This window comes from Oryzias melastigma, linkage group LG10, assembly GCF_002922805.2.
Source record: "Oryzias melastigma strain HK-1 linkage group LG10, ASM292280v2, whole genome shotgun sequence".
Taxonomy (NCBI): Eukaryota; Metazoa; Chordata; class Actinopteri; order Beloniformes; family Adrianichthyidae; genus Oryzias; species Oryzias melastigma.
Window position 1 is genome coordinate 26,705,037 of NC_050521.1, and position 10,709 is coordinate 26,715,745.

Below are 10,709 nucleotides of genomic sequence, written 5' to 3' on the forward strand. Positions count from 1 at the left end.
ACACACACAAAAAACAGAAAAGACTATAAACTAGCCAAAACAACTAGCATTAAATATTAGCCTAACTTCAAAATAGCCTAAAAAACTTTTAAAAAAGGCTAAATTAGCCAAAACAGCTAGCATGTTGATGAAATATTAGCTAAACTCCAAAATAGTCCAAAAAGTTAGCAAATTGCCAATTTTTAAAACTTGGAAACCTTAACTTTTTAACATAATTATGAGTAGTAAATTATTTTGATAATTCATGTAGAGAAAATGGTCGAGCCGGGGTGGGATTATATAAGTTCGCTTCCTCCCACTCCCTTTCAAGTGATCTACTTGTGATTAATTATGTAATGTCTCTATTTTATGTATTATTACCTGATTGCTTGAAATAAACCATTTCATTCATTTTTCGGTCTTTTAGTCAAATATTTATGTATGTTAATAATTCACTGCAGATCCAGAAGATCCTTCTGGGGCTTTTCTGTCATTTTGACTTGCTTTGTTAAACCTCCACCTTCAGGTCTGTCATGCTGACCACCTCAGAGACAAAAGAACTCCACCCTCAGCTTCTACCTGACCTGTCTGTGCTCCTAGAACACCCAGATGTTTCTGAGTGGGAAAGGTTTCGCTCGGACTGGAAGTCTTTTGTAACGTGTCCTCAGATGCTGATTTTTCAGGATTCCTGGTGTTTCAGATCTGCTAGAAGGATCAGGATCACTTCCAGATCTCCTTGAAGCACAGAGATCCTCACCATGTTCCTAACACCCACAAACAGAAGTTTTTCCACAAACACTCTGGTTTTGCCCCTGCGGTGGAGCGTAGGGTGTAGGCGGTGTTCATTAGGAATGCATCAGCACTGCATAATTGCAGAACAGTCTGGAGGTGTTGGAGTCTGCATGAAGGTTCCTCTGAGTGATGGCTGCTCCGGGAAGCAGACGCAGCTTCCTATAGAACGAGGAGAGGTCATGAAATGACTCTCTGCAGTATCAGATCTTCATGTGGGTAATCCTTGCATCATCTGGTTTGGTTGCTGCTGCAGTGAGATGAAGCCGTGCTGTGCAGAATGAAAGTCTGTGACGTTATTGATCCCAACGATTTACCGACTTAATTTCTGTCAATATTTTACACTCACTGCTATGTATTGAATGTATGAAATGGAGGTTCATTTGAAATCTAAACCAGGAAACTGTTACTACAGAGAAGCTAAACAATCATCATTCTTTAACCCTTTAAGCTCCAGACTACCGTAACGACTATCCTAAGTCTTCAACCGTTTAAGCAATTTATGTAAATCCTGCAGAGTCTAAGGTGGAGAAATACAACCCTTACAGTAGTGACGCGTTCATGTGATCTGGTGGTTCTTATTGATCACATAAACAAAGAGTTACGGTTTATTAAAGACGGTCTTATTTAGGTGTTGCTGGCAGAATCTCACATTATAAACCATGAAAAGTCCCACAGAAACGACCAATCTCTTTTTCAGGAGATTCCTGTCACAGACAGGTGTCCCGATCTATGCATAGTATGAAAAACAGCAATTTAAAATATTTTTAAGTTGCAGTTGTCATTTCCAAGTTTGTAAATTAGTCTACATTGTTGGGGCAGTGTGGTGAAATCCTAATGAATAATTAAAAGATAATAAACACTAAATATACTGAAAATTGATAAATTAGCTTGAGAACATATAATCTTAACTGGAAAAATAGTTAAAAATGCTCAACATGTGCTGGAGTCGCTGAATTAATTAATGTTGAAATGTGCTTCACTATGTGTTAAAATTATTTCAAAGCGGCTAAAATGATTTAGATAATTTGCAGAAATGATCAAGTAGCTGAAGGAAGATGGGGACATAAAGACCTAGATAATGTTGGAAAATGTTAAAACGATGTGAAAAATTGTTAAAATCAAATTATTTTAATGTGTTAAGTCTTATTTTTTGTTTATTGGACATTTAAAAGCCTCAAAGAGATAAACAGTTTGTAAAAAACAGGAACAACGAAAACACAAATCCATAAAGAGCATTTAAATCTATAATTTATTGTCTTTTTTTGTTAGAACCATTTTCTAAGTTTTAACTAAAAATGTACTAAAATGCTACAATTATTATCATTCATTTCAATAGGATTGATAAGAGTTAGAGTTTAGCTTATTGTTTTGCAGGAACAAAAACGTCGGTTTGTGTCAATGTACATGTTAGTTTAAAGAGTTTAAAATGTAAATTTATATGTAAAGAATACACGTAAATGTCAAGTCTAAATGTATATATAAATATAAATGTTACATCTAAAACTAAATCAGATAAACCGTCGTTCTTTGGGTTGACGATTCATCTTCTGCATGTTTGTAGAAGTGCAGCCGACCAATCACAAACTCAGTTAGGACATGACAGAATTATGGCTGCTGTCTGACTGTCAAACTTTACGATTTGGGAATTTATTTTTGTTTTTAACTCGTTTGCTTTCATCTTTACTGATGGTATCATAGCAACCATTGATTCACGTGTGACTTTGGTTTTCCAACAAGACCCAAAAAAGATCTCTGACCTGCAGGAGTATGAGGCTGATTTCTCTGAAACTGTTGGCTTTATGGTTGAAAATCATCAGACTGAACCGTGAATGTTTCCTTCAGAGGCAGAAACTAGTTCAAACTTCCTTTGAAAGACAGAAGCAGCAGCAGCAGGGATGGAATCATTGTGAGAACAGTCAGAATGTGGGAGTGGGTGGTGGTGGTGATGGTCAGAAATCCACCGGGAGCAGGTGGGTGTTGGAATATGAAGTCAGAACAGTCCAGGATTTTACCACGAGGATACAAAGCTTTTCTGAAAGTGCAGTCGCAGGAATCGTAGATGTTCTTCAACCATCAGCATGTGAAGAACGTCACATTTCAAACTCTAACCAAGCCTTCAGTTTTGACTAACATATTTTTTGAAAAGTTATTTCCAAGTCAGTTTGAGAATTTAGTTCTACAAAAAGAAAATGTATTCTTTATTCAGCACCAAAACTCAACTTCTCAGAGATTTCTCTTTAAAACTCAGTCAAAACTCTCTGCATCAGTCAGTAAAAAACTCAAATAATTTTTGATTTCTATGGATTTTGTTAGCTGAAAATCTCTTATTATGGTCTGTAGACATGTTTTTGTATCAAAATGTGATGTTGAATTTTCTCTCTGACTGAGAGGTTCATTCAAAGGTTAGACTTCTCATCTTCAGAAGGAAAACAGTCCAGAGACACAAATAATATGACAGTTAAATATTTAAAACGACTTTCATGTATTTATTAATTAATGCACTTTATCCTGAATGTTTAGTGAAGCAAAAAGGTATCAAGTTGTTCTACTCAAAGACGGACTCCAATGAAAATGGTGATTTAGGTGTTTTCAACATGTTCTAGTGGGGACGTACATTAAGAAAATTTGGATTAAAATTGAATTTGTAAGAATTTCTTTGTTCAAATTGTTCCGAATCAGGAGCAGACAAATAAATGCCGTTTGAAAAAGCTTGTAGGTGTGATGTAGTAGCTGCTGTGGCGGGTTACAAGTTCTCTGTTCCGCTCCATTCTGATGCATTCTCAAATACATCCATGAACGTCTTTGTTTTTCTCGTCTGAACTGGAATCTGGATCAAAACTGTGCGACTGGATAGCTCTGCTATTGCTCACCATTTCTATTACACTGGTTATGTTAGAATGAGGGTGTCAGGGGCTGTAAGCTAGGGGGAGAGCATGTAAACAAAGGGATGATGGGAAATGACTGATGGTTTACTTCTTGCCAACAATCCCGGCTACAACTCGGAGGTAAATTTCTAATGAACTCCATCATAAACTGTGAACTAGAAAACAAGTTTTTAGATTTTGGCTATTATTGGCATCATCATAACTAAAGAACACTGGGAAGGCTTTGAAAATAGATAAAAACATGATCGTCAGGGGCTTTAAAACCTTCAATTTGGTCTGTTTTGTTATTCACAGATAGACTAAAACTGTGGCCAACAGAATGGAAAAAAATACATCCAGGAAATCACATTATTTGATTTTTAAGGAATTTATTTGTTTATTGGAGAAGAAAATAATGCAGGGGTGTCAAACTCAACACACAAGGGGTCAAAATCCAAAACAGTTTTATTCGCGTACCGAACAGGTTAAACATTTATTGAACACTCTAAAACTACATTTTTAAAACTTTAAAACCGTAACTTTTTTAATATAATTATGATCTAGATATATAGCATTATCTCCTATAATGCTGCTGAGAATGCTGTAAGATGAATTTGGGCGCTGAAAACACTGAAGTTGATAGCTAGCTAAAATGTGTTTAGCATCTGCTTTTAAAGATGCTTATCCAAAAACACATAGCCTTTGCAAAATTTACAGAAGGAGATACTGGAGAAAGCAAAAAATGTATATTTTAGTAATTATTTTTTTTAATTAACTGTAATAATTACGTTTTAAGCATAATTAAAAGCAGGATTTACTGAAGCAGAAATACTGAATCTGTTTTGAATTTTTCCAGCTTACTTTCTGGTCATTGGAGGAGAAAGATCTGCTTTTTCTCCCCCTGATCAGTGAAGTGAAGCTGTGCAGCATCACCTCCACATGCAGAAACATGATTATTCTGTGTTCAGGACAGAACTGCAATAAGTTCCAGGAAGTAAACGGATCACAGCTATTGTGTTTCTGCAGCTTTTCAACACTTTTCATCTTCAGAATTTACCTAGAGATGAAAATCAGACCAGGACCTACATCTGTGCAGCAGAAAAACATAGTATGACTAAAGTTTCTGGTTATTACACAGATATTATTAACTAGATTAAACTTCATCTAATAAGAAACAGTTCTGATAATAGTTTTAATGCTCATTTTACTGTCATGTGACGTGTGCATTTTGCAGTATTAGTAAAACACAGAAGGCCTCTTAAATTAGTGATATGTCAGGAGGGGTTAAAAACAAATGTATTTTACTATTTTAAGATCACCTAATTTAAAAATAAACTTAAGTGGCAAAACTTTATTGATTTTACGATATTGATTCACAATAAAAACAACAACAAATTGATCAACTTTGAAGATCCATGAAAAACTTCTGTTGAAACATTTTAACAAAACCTCCAGAACAACTAATGTGTTTTTTAGTGTTCCAAATGTAATATATGATCATATATGTGGATATAGTTTACTCTGAAAGGCTTAATAAAATCATGGTATGGCCTTTTTAAGTTAATCAACAAGTTTCTATTTTTGCTTTTACTCTTTATGGTTGCAGTGCCTAACATTTCATGTATAAAAGTCCAAATATTCTGTAGGACACCGTAGGGAATCGAACCCCCACCTGCTGAAGCAGGCGTACCATTACCAGTGTCTTTAGTTTTGGACTGTACATGAAAAGTGAAGCAAAACTGACGTTCAGCTTTGTTCTGCAACGTTTGGCCTACTTTGGTACCGATCAACAATGTCTAACATCCAGACGCTCTTATGTTTCTGCAGCAGAAACACAGGATCTCGTTGGTTTTTTAGTATATATTTTAAGAACAAGCCAGTTTCTTTCTCTTCTTATGGGACAAACAAATAATTACACGTTGACTTATTTAATAAAAAAAAAAAAAATTTAATATCTTCAACGACACGGTGAGCCTGTAAAGCCAAAGTGTTCATGTACGTACGTTCATGGAAGTACATGAGACGCAGACATGTTGCATTTTCTATTCTTTCTACAAGCCTGTCCTGACTGCAATCAGTTGAACTGGACCTTGGTCTTTGTGCATCCTGTGGAGATTCTGAACCGCTCTTAGTCTGGCTCGTCACCTAGAAGCCATCGGTAGTAGGGCATCATACCATGGGTGTTAGCCCTGGACAGATTAGCTTCTAGGATCACTCAAGCGCTCAAACCCCTCCACCACGGTAAGGTGGCAGTTCACGGAGGGGAAAAATTTGGTGTGTTGCAATTTTTTTTTTTTTTTTTTAAGTCCAGCAACATTGTGAAGAATTAAAGTCATTTTTGTAAAGAATTGCAACACTTTTTTTCCAATTAACTAATTTAACTATTAATAATTAATGAAATATTAGAATATTAATACATTTTGTTGGGTGGGGGGAAACTGAAGCACTCAGAGAAAACCCACACAAACATACCTATTGGTGTGTCGCCCTTTTTTTTTTTTTTACACTGGACTTGATTTTGACAAATTTGCTCTTGTGCTAAACCAGGAGATGGTGTGTCTTTGTATGTGCATGTGTAAGGTGGGGGGAGGAGGGCTTTTTAGGAAACAAGTACCCCCCTCAGCCCCCCCCCCCCCACACACACACACACACATATTTACCATATCCCATGATAGCACAAGGATGACGTTACCAATCAAATTTTTAATTTTCGCCTGATCAGAGCTGGAGGAAGACTGGATCTTTGTTCTGATTCAGGTCAGATCTGAACCCTTTCCCGTGTGCTTTTCAGCTCATATAACTTCCTTCTCATTATTGTTCGTCTCTTCAGTTCATCTAGTACCTTTTTGTACTGAAAACGTCCCTTAAGTTCATCCATTACTTTGTTGTACTTAACAACCAGTTCATGGGCTTCCTGTTGCTGCTGGGTCAGACGTGGAACCTGTTGTGGGTTCTGCATCTGAGCCTGCAGGTCTTGGACTTGGTTCTGGAGATGGTCATGTTCTTGCTTTGCTTTCAGATTTCTCTCCTTTGCTCTTAAGACTCTGTCCTCCACATCTTTCACATCTGAAAGCTTCTTCTGGAGATCATCAACTTCAGCATGAAGGTGGAAGTTTTCAGCTTCCACCTGGTCAGCTTCTGCTTTGATCTCGTTATATTCCATCTCCAGTGTTTGACGCTGTTTGAGAAGATCAGTCATCGTCTTTCTTTCCTCTTTGAGGTTCTTTGTTTCCTCTCGAAGGGGTCCCAGTTTATCCAGTACGGTGTTGTATTTAACAGCCAGTTCTCGTACTTCCTGTTTCTGCAGTTTCAGATGTGAAACTTCATCCTGAAGCTGATAAATGTAATCTTAAAGTTTCTGCAAAGCTGGTAAAAAATTCAGGAAATAAAGTACATGAACATAAAAACAATTCAGGGATGGGAATCTGTTCTCTGCTTAAATTCTAGGACTAACCTGAATATTTTTATCCAAAAGGACACATATATTTCACCGTAGTTTTGGTTCTGTTGACCAAATTTCCCCCAAAAAGGCTGTATGAAGAATATTTGGAGGTTTTGAAAAGCTCTGTATTTCCTCCATCCTGTGGCAGCATCATGGATGTTTTAAATCTTTCGTCCAAAATGGTTTGTGCTAAAAGGATTTTGTTTCCTGTGTCTCACTTGTCTTCATTTTTGTTGACATGGCAACTCAGTTTAGTTTATTTATAAATTCAAACAGAGATTTTCTAAAGACACAAAAAATATCAAATCAGGAGAAATCTTGTTTGCAAGGATTGCTTCAGTCCATTTCATTCCAGATCGGGAGAATTGCAGCCTTTTGGTTCTGTTTCTGCTTTTTTCTTTAGGTTCTTTTTATCGTGTTTGCTTTTTCCTTTTACGTTTGGGTTCTTAGGGTCTTTCACAGTTCTGACTCCAACTTAAAAGGTTCCAGATTGTTGTAGAGGAGTCCAACCAACAGCAACAGTGGAGACAGAACCTCCTTCTGAGCAATAGGGAGGAGCTTCAGACTTTGAGAGGGATCTGTTCTAAGAAAAGATAAATATTTAGGGTTGCACGTTAGTGCTTTCACATCACTGTGAGTCGGTCCTGGTTGGAATCTTGACTTGGTTCTTCTGAGTGGAGTCTGCAGGTTCTCCTCGTCCATGTTTGGATTTTCTCCAGCTTCCTCACAAATTCCCAAAACATGTTTTTATCTGAATGGGCAAACTATTTAATCTGGTCCTTCAAACTGGACCAGATCATATTGATCATATCCTGATGTATCTCCATAAATGGTGCACTCAAAATAAATAAAACTTTGAAATATATTCAGCATTCATGTGTTGTTAGTAGATGTGTTGTGTTCTGACATCCATGTGTGTTTTCCTAGTCAGACACTTGTTTTTCTGATTATTGTAGAAAGCACATGAACACATCATTGTATATTTTGATTTTCAATCAAAATTAAAGCTTGGTTTGTCCCAATTGGATTACCAGAGGTAATTCCTTCTGGGAAATTTTAGAACCCTTTGTAGCCCATGAGTTAAAATGTTTGCCCACCTCTTCCCTAAATTGTTCCCTAGGTGAGAATGCAGTTGTGTGTTTCTGTGGTAGCTTGTGTTGGACTGATGAATCGTCCAGGGTAAAACTCCCTCCATCACCCAACAGTAAAATGGATTGGCTCCAGCAACCCAGTGACCCCAAACTGGACCAAGTAGATTTAGACGATGAATGCATAGAGTCTGCACCATATGCTGTAGCATCAACAGATGCTTGTTCTACTATGTGTATCTGTTATTTGTATGCATAATAATCACAAAAAACCATTCTGCAAAAAGTATATTAAGTCTTTCGGTCCAAAAATGGATGTATTTACCTACTTTAATGAAGACTTTGGTAAATAATTGTGTTTGTCAGAAAATTTGATGAAAATGTGTTAAAAAAAAAAACAACCTAACAAGGCGTGAAAAACTTCCTTAAAGTCATATGAACACACATGTAGAGTCTACAGTTATAAAACCACAGTTTCAACTAAAGAAAAGTTTGTTCAAACCCAGTTGGACTTTCTGGGACTCATGGAAAATATTCCAGAAAGACGAAAACACAGAACCTTCCCTTCATGAGGAGCAGCTCACTCACCTGCATGCATGTCATCCAGGATGGAGACTATATTTAAACACACGGAACAATCCCAATTATTTTAGATTCTGCTCCTAATGGCCAGATTTTACACAGAAGTTGACTTCTCTCTCGTTTCTACTTCGTGGTCAGCGTTAGCGAAGGAACCACATCTATAAAAGTGCTGAGGATGCATCATGCTCTTCAACAGGTTCTGCAGAAAGCTGTCCACAGACCATCAGCTCAAGAATGGAAACAACTCCATGACAGGAAGGTGTTTTTGAGTTTTTAGTGGAAGAGCAGAGAAGTTCCTGCCAAAAGGTTGCTGGTTCAATTCCTGTTACTGCAGTAAAGCCTTAGACTAAGGGACTACCTTAGGGGCTTTCATGGGTGAAAAATGGTCAAACTCGTTCTGGACGCGCCTGAGTGCTAGAAATTAAGAAATCAGCAAATCAAAGCATGGTTTGTAGCTGTTCTACGGGCACTTACGTATTGCATGCACACCCTGTGTTTGCTGCATTCGCCTAGTCAGTAAAGAGCCAGTACTCATTCCCTGCTATAGACTAGGACATCATATGACAGCATCACCTGTACATAATAAAGTGAGTGTAACTTTTAATAGCCTTTCAGGGATACACTTACTTAAGACAATGGTTCGCAGTCATACAAGCCTCAAGGGACTGAGAAACACTTATGCTCTCCTTAATATGCGACAACTTCTCTCTACGACCCTCCATGGACCTGGACAACCCAGAAACCCACAGCACCCGTAGGGGTCAATCCCATACTGGTTCAGTCAGCATTACGGTCCGCTACGGTAAGACCTGGTTTAGAATGGTCCAGGCAATTCCGGTGAACGTTTCCACTCAAAGTTGGAACGTCACAGCGCAAACAGGGACCTATTGCACAGCTTTGCGTCACAGCAGTGCAACTTTAGCAAAAGCTAAGCTATGTGATCTATCCAGCTCACTCTGAATCCCGCTATCACCAAAGATAGCAAGAAGCATTTGTGTGCTGTTTGTTGCTAGCATCTTTCCTGATACTCATTGACTGAAAGACAAAAATTGAATGTTTGTGAACATTGGCACTTTCTGTTGTTGTAATGATGGGTTTCATCATGTGACGACAGTAGCTCCACCCTAACCAGTCCATTCCATTTTCCAATCAATGGTTGGTACGGTTCGGTGTGGCTTCAGGAGTCCAATTTCTAATGAAGCACTCATAATACTGGACCGTTTTGGACTGTATTGCTCAGTGGAAACGAGGCTGAAGTGTTTTTTGGGGAAGACTGTGTCCTCAGCTGTGTTGGGTGAAGCTCCATGATCTTGTGTGTGGATGAGAATCATTACTTTCAGGACTAGAAAGTTGAAAAACATGCAGACCATGTCCACTTCCGTCTACAGGATTCGTTTCACTGTCTTAGTTACCCAGTTTATCTGAGTTCATTCTTTAGATGAAACTTAGTTGAACATTTATTGAGCGTCTTGTCTTTGAAAATCAGCCTTTTTTTTTTTTTCTTCTCAGGGACATATACTCTTAAATAAATGAAAACCATCATCATGTGTTACCACTGAAACAGACTCCCGGTTTTTGTTTTTCATTTTCATCTTTCATTCATGGTTAAAGCTCAGGGCTGAGCAGCTGTTATGAGGAACAGTTCCAGTGCTAAAAACAGCAAGGACAGACAAAAAGGTCTAGATGTTTGACCTAAAAGCACATCCTGCAGATATTTGACCTAAAAGCAGAAAGCAGTTTTCATTTCTCACCCAAACAGGCGGCTGGTTTACACAGTATTTGGACCTAAAATGAAGTGTAGTAATACTGGACTTCAACACTGAAGAAACATTTGAGAAAAAAACATTCCTGTTGGTTAGTGATGAAAGAAAAAGCTGTTAATGTTCTCTGGAGTGAAAAAACTAAACTCCGTAAAAAAAACTAATATTTTGAAAATAAAAAATTAAAAAGAAAAATTGATAT